The sequence below is a fragment of the Sturnus vulgaris genome, chromosome 9, assembly GCF_052056855.1.
Source record: "Sturnus vulgaris isolate bStuVul1 chromosome 9, bStuVul1.hap1, whole genome shotgun sequence".
Classification (NCBI taxonomy): Eukaryota; Metazoa; Chordata; class Aves; order Passeriformes; family Sturnidae; genus Sturnus; species Sturnus vulgaris.
Window position 1 is genome coordinate 26535049 of NC_142251.1, and position 15740 is coordinate 26550788.

At 41.1% G+C, this 15740-nt stretch overlaps 1 long non-coding RNA gene across 8 annotated transcripts in view; it reads right to left on the reverse strand.

The window, feature by feature from the left end:
- Nucleotides 1-7701: 7701 nt before the first annotated feature.
- Nucleotides 7702-15740, reverse strand: part of LOC148222869 (uncharacterized) — a 42327-nt gene continuing 34288 nt past the window's right edge. For 7 of the 8 annotated variants that reach the window (XR_015805541.1, XR_015805537.1, XR_015805538.1 and 4 more), the window contains 2 exons: nucleotides 15419-15585; nucleotides 7702-10934 (listed from right to left, as the gene is read on the reverse strand). This is a non-coding gene — a long non-coding RNA (uncharacterized LOC148222869). The remainder of the gene's footprint in view (nucleotides 10935-15418; nucleotides 15586-15740) is intronic. The other variant, XR_015805540.1, reaches the window with a different exon arrangement.

Here is a 15740-nt window from a genome sequence, read left to right on the forward strand (position 1 = left end):
GCAGTGCTCTAACAGGTATGGCTGGTAGGGCCCGTGGTCTTTGTCCTCTTGTGTCGGGTTCTGCTGTGCGCGGGTGAAGCTTCCAGTGCTCTCCCCACGCCTCGTGTGTCAGGGGCCTGGGGGGGCTCTCTTCCTCACTGCTCCATGTTTGCTGCCTGGTGTGTTTTTTGGCCAGTCTCTGGAGCAGCCAGCATTGCTCCTGCTCCTCAATGTCAGCTCAGAACCAGCTGCAAACCAGCTGGGACCACTGGGAACCAGCCGGGACAGGAAGAGTGCAGTGACAGAGCTGTCCCACAGCTTCTCACAGTGACAAATCAATGACTGCAAATGAAAGCACTGCATGTGCCACAGCTTTTAAAAAAGCGTGTTTTCACATCATGCACAGCTGTAAAATTGTAGAAGGCATCACTGCTGGCTGAAATTTATTTATAAATAATTGCAAGTCGTAAAGAATTGTGGAAAAATTTTGTTCGATAAAATCCAAGAGCATCATTCTATTGGTGTCTATTCCCTAATTGCACACTCACCAGAGAATTCTCTTCTAAAATCAGAGTAGAGGCCCACTGAAAAATGCAGAGGCTCTTGCACATGGAACATGTGCAATACCAAGTTTAGAATCAGGACCTGTAATGTGAAAATACTGGGCTCATTGGGGAAAAGTCTTTCCTTCCACTGTAGTCAAGAATGACATAATTTGCCCCTTTACAATTCAGAGTAAACCACAGGAGAACTCACAGGGTTCAGAAAGCAAAGGAAAAAACTCCAGAGATGAGCTGCTGGAATACAATTTAATATGACTGAAATGTTTACATAGCTCCAGTTGAAACTGGGAAATTACAAGAGGATATTATGGTGAATATTCCAGTGGAAGATGGTAGGTTTAGATGCCTGGATCCCTGGCAGTGTCCAAGTCCAGGCTGGATGAGGCTTGGAGCAACCTGGGACAGTGGAAGGTGTCCCTGCCTATGACAGGGGGTGGCACTGGATGGGCTTTGATGTCCCTCCTAAAACAAACCTTTCTGGGATCCTGTTATTCCGTGAAATTCACTGAATTTTTGAGCAGATTTTTATTGATGTGAATGAACACAGACACAGCTCCAAGGTTTAAATATTGTCCTAAATGAGCCAGGGGGAGCTGTGGCAAGTGTAATGTATATCCCAGTGCACAAGTTAAGGAAACTCGGGGCTTAATGGACAGCTCATTGGGCAGCATCACAGGGGGACTGTTACTTGCAAGGAGCAGTAGCATCCAGAAATATTTATGAGGCTAGTAAAAGCTATAGAAGTCACTACGTGTGTCCTTGGGCTAACCCAGCTGGGCTCCTGGAGCCTTTTTACCAGAGACAGGAGCCCTGAAATTTTCAGGCTGGACAAAGAATGCAAGGTCACTGCTTGTAGCACCTGGGAGCCACTTGTTATCTGCCTATTTGGGATGAGGAAAGATGCAGGAAGGGATTTTACAGAGGTTTGTGGAGATAAAGAGAGCAGCTTGAGCTGACCCTGTGTAGGGATGCTCAGAGTTTCATCCTGGCACCCGACCTTTCCTGTCTGCTCCTGGCAAAGAGCCATTCTCTGCAGTGCCCTAATTGCCTGTGCTGCCCAAAGCCCTTCCAGCACTCAAGGGAAGAGCACGGAGTAAAATGATTTATTAAGCTTGGTAGAAGTTTTCACCCTGGGACACTGATATATTGAAGCATCAGAACGGGTAAAAAATTTTTGTTTAGGCTTTCAGTAAGAGAGTTTTGCTAAGGGGAGGAAAAAGAAAAGGAAAACAAACAGGAACCCTTCCGCTCTGCCCAAAAAATGGCCTCGTTTCCTGCTCCCAGGAGAACTGAAAATGATGATTAATAATTGACGAACCTGCTGTCTCTTCAATAGGTTGTGGGTTTATGCAGAGATGCCGGATTTTATAATGGCTTTAATCCCAAATTAATTTGCAGCCTTCTGACAATGGAACGTGGTAGAGGGCGGAGTGATTCAGGGCAGATTATGGCCAAAAGTGAATGGAAATCCTGTGTGCAGCTACAGCTGCAGGGATGTGGTGAGGAAAAACTAAGCATATCTGAGATAAAATTTATAGCAGGGTCCTGGAGTTAATACCCTGATGAAACCTCATGAGAGGTTTGAAGTCCAGATTGTATCCAGAGGTTTAGAGCTCATATCTTAACAACACAGACTTGGAAAACTTTCAGGCTTTAATGGGGAGAAACACTGAATTTGTGTGCTCTGAGGTTTCCACAGTTTCCCTACAGTTAATCTAGAGGAGACACTTCCCTCATGTTTCCTTCCAGGTTGGAACCTGGAATAGCTGGTGTCCCTGAAGTGGCCTGACCCCCTGTCCCTGGGGATGTCTGTGGAACCCCAGGATGTGCTTAGACCGCTGGAAAAACAAAAATGCTTATTTTGATGCCCAGACCCTTAACTGAAATGAAAGCATCCTCAGCTGAGAAGCCAGAGGGATAATTTCTGAGGATTCCTCATTTAGCTTTGAGTCATGGGCCTATGCAAAGACTGAGATACAGCAGGAATTGTGGCTATTCCAGTCAAGCACAGAGGGAAGAGCTGGCAGGACCAGGACAGTGAAGGCTGTGGTGCAGCACAGCTTTGAATATGCATGAGGCCTTTCCATAGGCAATGGGTTGGATCCTTTCCTTTCCTTAGAGACTATATCTTTGATTTATCCTGATGGAAAGACAATGTCCCCTTCCAAATCCATTGACTTTTATATCAGCCATAATTTGAGATTGTCTCTCTGGGGATCACTTCCCTTGGGGAGCAGGGAATTTCAGAAAGAGACAGTTTAATGCACAGGGGGATTGCCACAGCTGCACTCTTTCTGTTGCAAGAGGGATTTTAGAGCTGATCTCCATGTAGAGTGAAGATAAAAGCTTTTCAGTGCTGGTTAACCTTTTTTTGGGAGGGTAATTCTCTTAATAACTTGTTTTGGTTGACATCATTTCACATCGTGATGTTTTTGTTTTGCTTCCTTGTCCTCTCTGTTGTTTATCCTTGATTTTGGTTTACATTAATTTCAATTATATTTATTAGATATGTTTTTAGACAAAGAGAAAATTGTGGCAGCTCATTTAGAAAGATGGAATTCTTAATGAACCTGAGGGTAAGTTTATATGAAGGCTCCTCTGCACTGAATCTACTCCTGTTGATTTAAATTACCTTTCAGGGAAGTCCATGGCTAATCAGCTTAGGGCCCATACATTTGGCATTTATATACCTATCCCTAGCATTTAGCTCTATTTATAGGTACCTGTAGATTATTTCTAATTATTTTATAATTACAGTCCCGGATGCAGAAATTGAGCCTCCTTGCCTCTGCTAACAGTGGAAGGAGAGCTCTCCCATGCAGTCACTTACACATGCAGAGCCATTCTGAGTCAATTGGTTTTATTATTACTGTGCTCTTCACACTCATATGCCTCAAATTGGACTGGAGCCATTAGAATTTATCTGCTGTATCAAGGCAATCAAATGACAAGGAGTGGTAGTCATTGAGGATGGATTACTTTGGATCTCAGTATCATTATTTGCCTTTAGAAATATGGGGAGACATTCAAGCCAAGGTGGGATACTTCAGGTTTTAATTAATAGTTCCAGAATGCTGTTATTAACTTTTCTATGAACTTCTTTCATTAACTAAAGATTACAGCTATAGGTTGAACACATAAAGGGAAGGATGCAAACAGGGTATGATGAAGTCTGTCAAAGAAAAGGATTTTCTAACTTTTCAAGTAAAAGGAAAAATGCAGTGGTCTCGATCAGATTTCTAGATTTTAATGCTGGAACTCTAACACGACCCAAAGCAGGTAATTTCTTGCAATCAGTAGAGCATTATCACTTAGAGCATAGAAAATGGAGCAAAGTTGTTAAATGACAGTAAGATAGTAGACCATATAAATTGATTTTTAATTCTGAGTGTATAATTTTAATCAAGTAATTAGTTTGAACTCTATATTTTTGAACTTATGAAAGCTTTCTTGTGTGAAATGTAGAAATGCACCCTTCAAAAAGGGAATGGATTTTAAAAAGTGAATATTTGATCTTACTCCTGTAAACCTTACCTGGCTTGTCTGTACAAATACGATTCAGAACCTTCTCTCCATGTAATCATAAAGTTGGATTATGGCAGAATATGCTTTCCTGATGGACTGCTTCCTGATTCCGAGGAGTGGTTCCTGAGATCCTGACAGAGGAACCCACAGGTGACAGTGCTGACAACTGACATAACCCAGCCTGGGGACAGCTGACATCAGTCACTTTGTGCCAATAAAAGCCCAGATCCACTTTTTAATGGGAGGATCTTCTAACAACCCCTTCTGAGAGTGTGTGGAGATTCCTCCCTGGAGTGGGGACACCCTCAGGGTCACTCCTTGAGGGTGAGGAAAGAGATTCAGTCACTGGATGGGTGAGTGATGTCAGTCGCCACTTAATAACTGTTTTTCTAGCTTTAATATCATTTCTTCAATAAATAGTGTACTGCATTAGTTATAGCTGCCTGTACTGTGGAAATAATTCTGATTAGATCTCTAAGTCTAATCATTATCATCACGATAATAAATTTTAAATAAATCATTTAATTAATTGATATAAATGTATTTGGGGTCCTGTGGGAATCGAACCAACTGAGGCAGAAGCCATAAACCCTGGGAGGCTGGGCGCTGCAAAGATGCTAATTACCTCATTCCAAAATAAATCTTATTCCTAGCCCTGATTCTCTGCTGGTTTGAGACCTTTGACATATAAGGTCAGGTCCTTGTCCTGCATTCGTGGCTGGACCTTTGCCCTCAGGTATCCCTGTGTGTTGTGAACCCGACCCGTCCCCCTGGTCTTTGGGTGCTGCCTTCTCAGACATGGGCACGGATGGATTAAAGGATATCTCAGGCACACCATCATTCCCGTCCCGTTTATTATTATTTTATTAGCCACGCTGTAACCCGGTTAAGCTGGTGAGGTTGCCACAAATGGAAATCGCCCCCGACCCCCGTGGCTGTGACACAGTGCCAACCTCAATACTGCAGGACAAAGTTGTATAAAGCCTCGATTACACCTGTAGGCTCTTTTAGACAAGTGTGGGACCAGGACTGCACCCAGCTGCTCCCAAAGGGTTCCCTGACAAGGAGTTAAGGCAGCTGGGACGTTCCTTCTGCACCTCGTGATGGGAGGGTCTCCCTGAAGAAAACCTTGACTGAAGCTCCCATCCTATTGTACTACTAAGATGGTAGTAGTAGTAACATATGACATTGAGTGATGCCAGGTCTGAGACAAGGACACTGGCACTCTATATCCATGTGACAAAAGCGTTTTATTCTTGTGCTCTCTCCTTATATAGAGAGTTTGGAGTTCCCAGGCAAACAGATACGATTGTTTGGGAGTTTGGATTGCTCAGCTCTCTGACCAATGGCTTCTGCAGCTTTAGGTGGAACTCATTGGGTAAAATCCCTGTTTGGGTTTGATTCTATCCTGCCATTGTTCACCTGGGGGCCTGTTTATCAAACCAGGCTACTTGAACCGAATGTTTTATTTATGGCCGAATTACTTGTCCAGCTACAAGCCAGTTTGTGCTGTGACAGTAGCACTAAGCCAACAGCATTCTGCAGATTAATTTGTGTCCTCACCTACAGGACGACTCTGTAACCCAAGCTTGCAGCCTTGCTTTCAGCTGGGAAGTCTGGATATGAGCGATCCTGCACTCTCCTCTTTTGGGATGGAGTTTCCAGCCTTGGGCTCAGCTCTCCAGGAGGTACCTGAGTGGGAAGGGGGATGATGAGTTGGGAGTGTTCTCAGGCTGTTGCACTGCTCCCAGCTCCCTGTACGTGCAAAGGCAGTGAGCTGGGTATTGCACTCTTGGCTGCATGCCTGGCTCCTGAAAAATCACTCAGGGACATGCCACGAGCCTTTGCTGCTGGAAGAAATTCCAGTGCCTTCATAGGGATGAGCCATCATTTCAGGCCTTTACTGCCTCTGTGGCAGCTGTACCTTCTGTGCACAATTGGCTTCCTGGCCATACAGGCTCTTCCACACTGCTCTGCTCTGATTTGCTCCATTTAATTTTTATTTTATCCTGTTACTTTCTTCTGATTCAAGTTGAGAGTTCAACTGATAACCAATTTTTCTGTAGTGCTGGTTATATTATGTCAGTAAGTGGGAACAGTACAGCCTCTCTGCTTTCACTCAATGGGAAGTGACATCCTGCTGATTAAAATTTATTGCTAATATGTTTTGATGAATGTTTCAGAGTCTGTATTGGTTTAGTTTTTTCATTGCTGGATGCTTTTTATTTCTGTTTTATCAATTCTATTTCCTCCAATTGTTTTAGACATAATGTATGATGCTAATAACATGTCAGCTTCTAAAATCAGGAGCATAAAATGATATTTCTGCTGAAAACTGCAGTGAGAAAGGAGAGTGATTTATAATGTTCTTTAAAATTTGCAATTACATTTGTTGATTGAGATGCCAGTCACATGCATAAAAGTAGGGGAAGATGTTTGAATTTCCTGTTTCAAATTGTTTATTATGAAGTCATAATTTATAGACGGAAAACAGGTTTATTATGTAAGCAAGCCACCTGTGATCAGGAGGACTATTCACTTCCCAGCACCTCCTCAATCCTCTAAGCTTCCAGCACTACTTGAGAAGACTTTAATGGAAGTTTTATGGCTGTTCAGTCCAATAATTTCTGCTTATTTTTTTCTCTTTATCCAATAATGACATGGTCCAGCTCCACATGTGGAATCATTCATTTCCCTAGCACAGGTTCGGGTCATGTACTTCTTCACATGATCACTTCAAGACCATTTTTGTGATAATATTTTGTAATGAAACCCACCTTGTGTTGGAATAAAGGACTCAGGGAAGTTCAGCTGTTGGCTGAGGTAAAGAAAATATATATCTAGGGTGATGTAAACTAATTCTTAGCTGTTTTCTGGCTGCAAACACCTATATCTGGCTGCAAAACCCTGGCTGCACACATTTTGGTCCTTGAGAGCCCTTTTAGTGAGGCACTTTAGTGTATGATTACCTTTACCCACTACATTTCATCTCCTTCCATGTGCTCCCATTTTCTCCTCATTGACTGCAATTCCTCCAAACTGCTCCTGGAAGTTGATTCCAGAAGGCTTATCAGGGAAAAGAATTCTTGTTGGAGCATTCCTTTGCTGAGCAGGAGAATGGTCATTCTGTGGAAGTGCTATTCCATAATATTTATGCTCAAGGATGTTTTTCCAGCTCCACCATTGCCAGCTGATTGCTTCTTTCCTGTTTTCTCCTTTATTCAAAGCATAAATGCTTTGGATCATTTGTCACCATCCCTATTTTTTAAGAATTTCACCTAACCTCAGATGTGTCTAAATTAGGCTTTTTTTTCTTTTCCTTTCCCCATGTTTCTGCTTTGCTTGCCTTTCTACTGTCAACTGCCTCCCAATATAGATTTATTTGATAGTTATTTTCATAAGATTATTTCTCAGTATTCCAAGTCCTTTAGGAAAATATTAAAGAATAGGAATTATAACCACAATTCCCTTGTTTCTGCAGAAGATGCCAACTTGGTATCCTCCTCCTCCTCCTCCTCCTCCTCCTCCTCCTCCTCCTCTTTTGTTTACATTCAGTTAGTCAGGTTTTGGATCTCTCCAATTCAGTTTGAATTAACATTTCAATTTCTCTTTCATGGAAAAAGAAAGCAAATGCTTCATTAAATTACATTCTTTATTAAAATAGTCATCCACATCTGTAAAGAAACTTTCCAACATGACGTTTTACAATAGAAGTGGGTTTACACAAGCTAGCACAGTCTTGAAATATCTACATTTTTGAATAGGGTGCAATTTATATTGTCAGATTTTTTATGTCTTCTGTATGAGGGGGTGATAAACTGATCTGAGAGCTAGAAAGTCTCCATTTTTTTAGATAATTTCTGTGGTTTTTTAGGGAAATGGAGCATTTGAGTCCCTCTGAAATCATAAATCACAAAGACTCAGTGAAAAGATCATACCCATACCCCAAGTTACTGGCACAGGAGGTTCCCACTGATGGAGAGGATGGGGGTTGAGGGCACAAACCTGCCTGGAATTGTTCAGAGTCACTTCCAGGGCAGCTCCTGTAGAATGGATGAAATGGGTGAGTGTTTCTGTCAGCTACTCACTGAGGTACTCTTTGCTTTGTAACTCTGTCAGGAATATCCCAGCTCCTGCAAAACCATGGATGGTGTCACTGCAGTTCTGGTGCTTTTGCTGGATCCTTTGACTTACAGACTTTTCCCTTCTGTCTTGCTTTGACACTAGCCAAACACCAGGCACCCATGCAAGCCATTCACTTACTCTTGCTACAGTTGGGCAGAAGAGAAGGAAACAAAAAACTAATGAAGGGCTCATGAGTTGAGGTAAGGACTGGGAGAAAACACTTTACGGGCAAAACAGGTTCAAATTTAAAGGCACAAGGTAAATTTATTATTAACAGAGTCAGAGGAGGATAATGAGAAGTAAAGCAAGACTTTAAAACACTTTTTTTCCCCCCCAGCCCCTCCCTCCTTCCCACTGACCGTGCAGGAAGACAGGGCATGGGGGTTTTGGTCAGTTTGTCACTCGAGATCTTTTTCTGTTCATCAGGAAAGGAGTCTTTCCTGTGCTGTGCCATGGGGTCTCTCCCACAGGAGAGTTCTCTGGGACCTTCTCCAGCATGGCCCCAATCTCATGAGCAGCAGTCCTGCAAAACTGCTGCAACCTGAGTCACTTGTCCACTATGGGAACCTGGCTCCAGAGCTACACTCCATATCTGTCCTTAAGCTTTGTGGTTCAATGCTTTTCAGCCTTCTTGGCTCTGACTAATCAATCAGAAAACAAAAAAAAATTAATATTTTCTTTTTCTTTCCATTCCCTCACCAGGTATTTTAGGGGAACTCTACTTTTCCTCCTGGCCCATTTGCCAAGAAATAATCAGGTAAAGCAATGTCAGTAGCTCTGCTGGAGCAATGCAATATCTCCACTCCTGCAGTTGCAGAGTAGACTCCTAATTATGGCATGAAGACATTTTATAAAAAAGACATAAAAAGTACCATTTTTACTAGGTGTTCACACGCCAGCTATTATTAATTCTACACAGGAAAGTTTGCTTTCAGTTCATTTGAACACATCTACTCTTAACCTGGACCACCGAGTAATTTTTTATAAACCCAGTCATGGATTAATGTTGAAAATATGCAGGTGACCTTTTTTTTTTTCTTTTTTTTTTTTTAAAGCCTTGCAGCCAACACCTTGTGAATATATTAACTGGAAAGCTATTTCATCAGTGCTGCAAGATTTAAGTACTTACAGGTTGATCCCAGCTGTGTAAAATGCTGAGAACTGCTATGGAAATGTGAAATAATTATTAATATTAATAATATGCTTTATATTGGATTCAATCTATGATTTAAATTGTATATCACAGGAGCACTGCTACTTCCCCAGGGGCTGCAGGGGAATATCAGCTCCAGGGCCTGGCCCTGGGTGTCTGCAGGGCTGTTCTCCTCCTGTATCTTGAAATTCAAACAATAATTTCATATTATACCCGTTAATGACGTGTTTGGGTATTTTCACTTGTACTGTTTACAGGCAGGATTAAAAATTGGACTACAGCTGAAATTCAAGATTTTTATATGAACTAGACTTTAGTTATTCAATTTGGAGCTCACAGTAAAATTACATGTGTCTTTCCATATTTCTGGCCTCAGAGAGGCAAATCCAAGCTCCAAGTGCCAGTACAATGCAGCATTCCTAGATGGAGTACATCAGGGCCACTTCACGAGCCAGAAGTGTGCAGTGTGATGTTTTGTCAGCAATTTGGCATTAGCTTCTTCCATCCTCACTTGTGAAATGCCCTCAGGAATGACAAATCATTTTCACTTTCCATTCTTTAAAGTTGTTTTGGTAATTCTTCACTCAGGTGTGGATGTCCCCTCATGGAAAGGACAGAGGAGACCACCTTCTGTCCAGTTTGTTTCCTTTGAGTTTGCTCCATCCCACGTGTTCTGACACTGAGGGGCTGATGGCAGAAGGAAGAGGATCAGAGTCCTCAAATTTACCCTCCAAGCCTGCTTTGAAATTTCAAGTTTTCATGGTCTGTGTGAGCCTCAGATGGATTTCAGCTTGAGTGCTGCCTGAGCAGCAGCAGCAGCAGTGTAAGGGTGCTACATGGGTTTGTGGTTTTGTTTGGTTGGATTTTTTTTTTGATGATTTGCTTTTGCGCTTTAGTAATTCCCTTTTTAAATGCCCTGCTGTTTATTATGCAAGGAGATTGTTGTGTATTGTGGCATGAGTAGGACATTTACAAAATAACAGCTGAATTAAAGTGCTGATTTGGACTGAAATCAGAATTTGATTTTGTGCGTGTCACCGTTTTTAAAAATAAAAAAGCAACCAACCCAGGCATGTCTTAACCTTCAGAAACTGTAAGAGCAGCACGGGCTTGGATCAAAACAGAGACTTGAGCTCTTCTTAAATAACAGGCAAGTTCAGCCCTTGTTTACATGCATGAGACTTTTACTAATGATGAGCTTTAAAGCTTTAGGTGCTACTGGCACAGAATACACAATGAACTCTGGAAAATAACTCAGAGGTGCCAGCTTTTAAAAACACAAGCTTAAGATTCGTGCTGGGTTTAAGGGGGGGATTTAAAAATTCCCATGGAAAAGGGCTCTGAAGGGGTGAATTGCTCAGATATCTGCTTGGGATATGGCAACCTGGCAGAAAGCTGTTGTTTCATGTCACATGTGAGACATCTTTTTGATATCATTTATCACATGGGACCTGCACATTCTCCTGGAGCATCTCAGAAACACACTTTGTCAGTTCCACCAATGCTGGGATTAAGCAGGAGGGAGTCCTGAGACCTGCCCAGATCCAGGGACCCATCAGGACTGTGCATCCTCTCTTCCTTCTTGTAACCTGTGAAATTTCAAAGAAAAAGCATCAGTAGAGAAGAAAAAAAGCTTATTTGTAAAAAAATAGTAGTTGTAAAGCTTTCCTTAGAGTCCTAAATGTGCTTTCTTCTCATTTCCAGGAACAGATTGAAGCCAACTACTAAAGTCTCAGTGGACCAGAATTGTTGGTTAACTTGGTAAATAGTTTCCTGTAATGGGCAGTTATTAGGAAATGGGGTGTTAAGGTCAGAAAATCTCCTAAATTTGCAACTTTTTTTCAAAGGAGCAACATCCTGCACATTTCATACTTATTAACTTTTTATTCTAGAAGCTTCACATAAAACTCTTTGCCATAACTGTCCTTTCAAGGCAGCAGTCAGTGTTAAAAACAATGGCCTAGAGATAATCTGCTGGAAAACAGGGTATTTCTTTATAATCTAGGCAGATGTTCTAACATCCTGCTGTGTCACCTGCACTGCAATTGAGGTGTCCTCTGTATTCCACAGAACACTGTTGAAAACCACCATAGCAAACAAGATTTAATATGCGTGGTGGCATTAAGAATTGAAATAATGCTAACAGCCTCTGAGAATTTCCCTGAGTTTTAGTACTTTTCTTTCCCTCTGAAAATTGTGTTTCCTTTTGTTCTGGGTTTAGTGTTGGCCAAATTGTACACAAAGCAATATGCTGAGTAAGATAGCAAAAGATTTTAAAGTTTAGCAGTGGAATCTGTTATAAAGTTAGTTAGAAGTTTAAGATGTATCAGTATAAGTGAAGTGTTATATGATTGGCTGAAAAATGACACATTGCAGCAAAGCCAGGAAAAGCAAAGCAATTAATGATTGGTGTGAAAAGACCTAGCAATCTTTGTGGAAATATTTGATTGGCTAAAAAACTATCATAAGGCATTTTAACTAAGAATTATTTCTGATATTGTGGTGTTGGATGTGACACCTTTAATGTGTCACCCTTCTGTGAAGAAGATCAATCAGTGTCCCTTGGGGAAGACTGCAAGGCCACAATGAAGTCTCCCTGGACTTTTATCTTCTCCCAGCTGAACAACCTGAATTCCATTACAAATCTTTAACATTTACAAATCTGTAAAAAAAATTGTGGTTACTGCACTGAAAAGAGAGAGAAAGGACAGCAACACACACGGAGCTCTTTGGGGAAAAAAGGCCAATTTTATTGTATGGACAACCCGTATTTAAAGTGTGTTAGTGCAGCTAGGACAGGACAGGAGCTCATTGGACAATTGGGAAAAACATCCTTGGGACAGCACCTCAGGATGTATCCCACGGGAAAGACACCAGGGGTTAATCTTTATTATGAATTCCACTCTGTTTGTCACCATGTTATCACCCTGGGAGACTCCTCCCTAACTGAAGCTGCAGTCAGCTTGGCAGCCTGGGAATGGAGCTGAGAGTCAGGAGAAATCCAGGCCTGAAAAGAATTTCCAAGCTGTAATTCCCTAGCTCTCTAAGTGTGTGTGTCCACAAAAATTACAGAAAAAAATAAGCCAAATGTCTCTTGAGCTCTGCACTGTAAAGGGTTTGTTGATCCTAGATGCTTTATTGAAGAAATTAAATGACCTTTTAAGAAGAACTAAAGAATAAATACAATCCACTTCACACTAGTGCAATATAAGCACTTTACTACCCAGAATTTTAGGCAACTGAGCTCACTGTCGTAGAAATCATAAGACTAAAACCCGTGAAAAGTCTATTTCCACACTTTAATGTGAATTTTAGGATAAATATAGGAAAGAAGGTAAAAGTTAGCAGTCACAGCATTAACATGAGCTATGAAGAAAGAAACCCCTTTCCCATTTGTGCCCTCAGATAGCCCAGAGCTGTGTTCTCCTTTATCTCACTGCTCAAATGAAGATTGCCATCAGTCCTAAGCTATGCCTGCAAATCTATTTTAGTGACAAAACTTTATCAGCACTTTTTGGGTGCAAATAAGATAGTTGACCTGAGGGTTATAAAAAGGCTAGATCCAAGCAAGCCCTTTACTTACCAAGCTCAATGCCAATCAGAATACATTAAAAAATTATACAGTAGGTAAACTGAAATTAAAATCTGAAAATGCAAATCTTATTATCTTCTAACAAATCGCATTTCACTTGTTTTAACCTTAATGGTTCAAATTCCAAATTGGTGCAAGCTTTCTTCTCCTTCTGCTCTCTTTGCAGCCAGGTATGTAAATGACCTCTGAGTCTGTCCCAGAAGTTTGCAAATGGGTATTTTAACAGGTAAACACTGTTTTTAACCTTGAGTTTGTAGAGAAAAAGGCAGTTCCCTTTATCAGCAAAAGCATGGAGCCATCCCTCACCTCTGCATTTAGTGATGCTTGTACCCAAGTGTGTGACAAGAACTGTTCAAGGCTTTGTGCTATAAATTGCCCACTTTAGGGGTGAGCTGCAAATATCTCTGATGATTTTATATGGGACATTAAGCTCATTAGCTCCTACAGCAGTTATGGGCTGACATCCTCTCTGTGGACATCACTCTGTGGAGTTAGCAAGCAGTTAAGAAAAAGGATGTTTATAATCCTTTGATTCTCCTCCCCCCATAACCCCCCTTTTAAGGAGATTCTGCTTTTGAATGGTTGATTTGAGAACTATTTCATCTCAAAATTTGATGAGTTGAATTATGGAGTAACTTATATCCTCTCTCAATCCTGGTCTACTCTGGTTTACAGAACCTTTCTCCTCCCTGTTTTAACCCTACAAAATTACACCCTCAGTTTCTAAATCTGGAAATAACTCCAGGCAGTGTAAAATTCCCCCAGTCCTGGCTGTCCCTCCAGAGATGGGTTGGATGCTTGGGAGCACATCACCACTATAAAACGTGCTAAGTCCACATCCTCATGCACTGGTTTAAACCAGGGCAGAAGTGAGGGCTCAATGTAAGGAAGGACATTGATCCACCCTCGTTGGACTTACACCTCTGAGGGAGTATTTGGGGAGCTTTGGGCACTGTGTTGCATAGAGATTTTGGATCACTCCCTTCCTCCACCACAGTTCACTCCTTGCAAGATCCAGACCTTCAGCCTTAATATCCTGACTTACAGGGGTAATAATACAATGCTGGAGAGGTCTCCAGATCCTCTGCTGGCAAGAAATTTTGTTTGTTTGCTTATCTTTAATGAATATTTAATTGGGTGTGCAGACAAGGGGTTGTATCATCAGTTGTGGAGAACTGGCTTAGCTCTGTCAAAGCTAATGGTGCTGTATTGATTTATGCTGACTTGGAGGTAAAGGAAAGGGCAGAAACCTTCTTCCTAGGAAGGAAATTAGAAAAGAAGGAGTCACACTGTGATCTGTTGTATGGTAATCACAGTGTGCTGCCTGCAAGGGAAAGGTGACTCCTGCAAAAATGACTGGGAGCTTTTTTTTTCCTTTCTTTTCTTTTTTTTTTTTTTTTAATAATCTTACTATCATTGTGGAAAGTTTATTGCCAATTAACTTTATAGGAAGGGATGGTAGTGGTGGTAACCAATTAAAGAATATAGTCTGTATTTATGCAGAGGTGAGCAGAAGTCATAGAACTTAACTTGCTTTTTAACCTGGGCCATAGCCTTATCCCTGGATATAAGGCTGAAATAAATTGCTGGGCTAAGAACCTGCATTTCGTTAAAAATCAGAACATATTTTCTTTTATTTATTAGTGTTAGTCATAAAACTCCTATTGAAAATAGCACACAAATGAGCTCCTTATCCATAAAATCATTGAAACATAACATTACATTTACTACCTGTGCTACATAATTAGACTCCCATTCACTTGTATAACCTTTTCTTCCAGCCATTGGCGATTTTGAAACAAGCTCCCTTTCTATTAAAAAGTAAAAGCTTAAAATGTCTCTCGTTCTCTCTGTGCCCCACTCCTCAGAAGGTGTTACTTCAAACAAAGTAGGCAAATCTGCAAAAACAACCCCTAATTCTGTTTATGAACTGCATCACAATTATTGAACTTCTCGGTTATTTTCTCTGTCTGTGATGAAGTTATTTATGTAGTCTTTCACTATCACTCCCTAATAGTGATTTTAATTATAAATAATTACTCCATTAACCCATCTGCAATTAATATACAACATTCAAGACGATCAAGATCAGGCACATAAAAGTTATTCTTCGCCATTTCCATTTGCAAAATGAAGTCCAGTTTCAAAGTGAGGTTGCAGACTTGCTTTCAAGTTCAGTTACTGAATACAAATCTTAATAATTTATTTAAATCAAATACTTTTCTTTTTTGTTACAAAATTTAAATTTCTCTAAGATTAGTTTGGTGTTGAGATTTAATCTTTCTCCAAGACTTGATACATCATCCTACGATTTGTTTTCTTTCTCAAATGATTGCTGCCATCACCTTAAATCCCACTGAGCTCGATGAGGATACCACATGAGGATGCTGTAACTGTGTTGAAGCAGGCTGAGGAAAAGCTGATCATTGCACCAATCCAATGATTCTTTACCTCGGACTAAAGTGATCGAGCAGTTCTTACCTAGTGCAACTTCAATTTCAGAAGCCTGAAGATTTGAGGACAATCTGGATGCAGCCCATCCTCAGAGGGAAGAAGGTGGAATTCTTCATTGGCTTTCACCAGAAGAAAGAGAACTGAGATGTGATGTCTTCAGGGTGGGTGAATTCATTGCATGAGCAAAATTTTAGCTAATTGAAATAACGAAGCCGTATGAAAGTGCTTTTAGCTTTTATTAACCTGCAAAAGCAGCTCTAAAGACAGTTTTAGGAGCATGAGACAAAAGCTGCAAGAGGTTCAAGGCACAAATCTGATGAGGAGCAGCTGAGGGAGCTGGGAAAGGGGC